Source organism: Sinocyclocheilus rhinocerous, unplaced genomic scaffold (assembly GCF_001515625.1).
Source record: "Sinocyclocheilus rhinocerous isolate Xijiao unplaced genomic scaffold, SAMN03320098_v1.1 scaffold880, whole genome shotgun sequence".
NCBI classification, from domain to species: domain Eukaryota; kingdom Metazoa; phylum Chordata; class Actinopteri; order Cypriniformes; family Cyprinidae; genus Sinocyclocheilus; species Sinocyclocheilus rhinocerous.
Genome location: NW_015666969.1, coordinates 650,190 through 653,141, shown reverse-complemented (window position 1 = coordinate 653,141; position 2,952 = coordinate 650,190).

Below are 2,952 nucleotides of genomic sequence, written 5' to 3'. Positions count from 1 at the left end.
ATGAGGGTAAGTAAATGACAGCATTTTTAAGGCTGATTATTCCTTTCCTATTTATCTTGCAAAGTAGTATCCAGGGGACTAGCTAGACCATTTTACTGTGGCAGTGAAATATCACTGATAAATCCTTGTCTGATGGTGGATTACCTTATACCGACCTGATAATAATTTTGCCTGATAATATTTCAGCTATCATGTCGTGTTTTCTATTATCTATTTAGGATCACAACTAGTGATTCTCGAATGAATCACTATTTATATAATAAGTCAAACGGGTTTTCAAAAAAGGTCTGAAATAGTTTGTGATTCAGTTTGATTCATTCAGACAGTTCACTCACTCACTGAATTGTTTGCCACGGTTTCTCACACTGTCACATGGGATACTTTACTTTAATTCGGAAAACAAAAATAGCGCTGGGTGAGCTGATATTTACCAATCCATTATATGAAACAAAACTCACAAAGGTCTTCTATTGTGTGTCAGTGATGAAGCAGCTCTTTATTGAATATGTGAACATATTTCGGTGGCGGGTGCTCAATAATGAAAGGCTAAACGCTCCTGGCTGTATCCCTTTTTATTTATTGTTTTATTCTGGGATGTTGTCTGAGTAGCGTATTATAAATGTTTAGTTCTGTATTCAATTCCATGCATGTTTATTTGTAGAGCATGTTTTTAAAGAAGCTTTACATCTGATCTTTTATCAGATATGACTGTCCATCTGGCAGAAATATTCTAAGATTATACGAATCATATAGTTAGTTAACGTCACATATTCATTTAAGCAGAAACAATGAACACATTTTTTAACAATATAAATTATACAGAAATAACAGAATAATAATTTGGTAACACTTTATTTCGATAGTCCACTTTAGACATTCTATTAACAGCAAGTAACTTTGCAACTACATGTCAACTAGCAGTTAGTAGAGTATTAGTAGACTGTCTGCTTAATATCTTCTAACACTTTCTTTGTCAACTTATTCTACTAACCCTAAACCTACCCTAACAGTCTACTCTGAGAGTTAGTAGACATGTAGTTGCAAATTAATGAGAATTAGTTGACATGTAGTTGACATGTAGTTACAAAGTTACTTATAGTTAGTAGAATGTCTAAAGTGGACTATCGAAATAAAGTGTAACCAATAATTTAATTGCAAATGTCATATTCACAATAACAGTTACATATTCTGATTTGGTGCTGAGGTACGCATGTGAAAATGATTAGTAGTTAGCACTTTCAGAAATGACTAATACCTCTAAGTGAACAGTTTTTGGCCAGAAATACGGTGCAAACTGGATCAGATTTATGTCAAAAGTATATGTGTAAAGTATACTAGAAAGAAAAGTATGTGCAAATCTGTGCTTTATTTACAGTTAGGTGATAATACTATACTTGTTGGATTACAGTACCTACAGCGGTAATACTCAAGGTTTAGTTAAGTGGAGTATTGAAATACAGCATTTTGTTGGTACATAAATGTAATTTATCTAAATCTAATTTCTTGTCTTTAGAATAAGCTAACCTAAAATTTTATTTAGTCATTGTTTGTTTTGCCATTACAGTTTTACTGAACAAAGTATGTTACAGCCTCTGAATGAGCTTTCAGTGAATGTTACCTTAGGAACAAGGGATACTGAAAAAGAGAGATTTGACCCTGTGTGCCGTGCCAGAGCAGCTCAAATTTCAAGGTCAGATATTTTAATTCTGCTTTGAGGCCTCCGTCATACTCAGCTGTCAAAACTCCACTTAGCACTCCCATCTCGCACACTTTGTTTGCCCAAATTTGTCATGCTTCACTGCTTTCCGATGCACCTTTATTTATTTATTTAAAACTATGCTCTCCTCCAAAGTAAGGGAAAATGTATATGACCAAGAGACAGGATTTCATCATAATTACATCCAATCCATTTCAAATGCAAAATAAGGAGATTTCCTGTGATCCTCTTCAATGCAGACATTGATGTTGCGCATCAACATTTGCAGTGATACGCAAATACTGTCATTCAGACCGCAAACACCTGCCATCTCCATCAATATGGATGTTCTCCGAGGAACCGGGTAGCATATGTTTGAGAAGGAGAAAACACCTCTGCAGAAACTCTGTAACCCTTTAAACTGTTTTTCCTCAATAAGCAAGACTTTATTTTAAAAGGAGTATTTTAGTTTAAATTGTTTCACCACATTATTTGTTTGGAGTTAAACGTGTCACCAAGGCCCCATGGTCACTTGCCACAATTGCAAGATAAATACAAATTACATGCTGTATTATATGCAGCTATATACTTGTTTATTTACAGTACAGTGTGGTTCAAATTCTGCACATTGCACAAATGTAGGATTATTTTTTATTATTATTCTTATTATTTTTTATAAAATATTGATGTAAAATTGACATCACACATTCAAGTACATTTATGTCAGTTACCTGCAGTTTCTTGTTTTCAAGAATTGGGCCCCTAGAGGCCTCTCAGTGGGAGGTCCCTGACAGTCAGCACCCCTAGGGCAGGGGTCTCTCAGTTACGTTTTAAAAATATTCTCGCCGTCCGGCTGATGGGGTCGGATCAGCAAAAAATAATATTAATAATAATAATTAAATAATTTTAAATTTGCTTTTCATTTATTACTTAAAGCACAGAGAATGAGAATGCCGAGACGGGTATTTTGACATCATTTTCTGTGTGTTTATCTGATTAAATGCAAGGAGACGTGAAAGAGGAATCAACTCTGTTTTCGCGAGTCTCTGTGCATGTACGCGCTTTGGGTGTGTGTGGTTGCTGTGCACACAGAAAACAGCTCATGAGTAATGAATTGAGTTTGCTTTAGCTGATTCTTGCGCTGGAATGGTTTAAAATAGATTGAATGTGTAAACTGGCAATTTAATCTGCGAATCCCATTCGTGCCGGACGTATCGCAGATCAGCTGCGATCCATTTAACCCCTAATATATATAT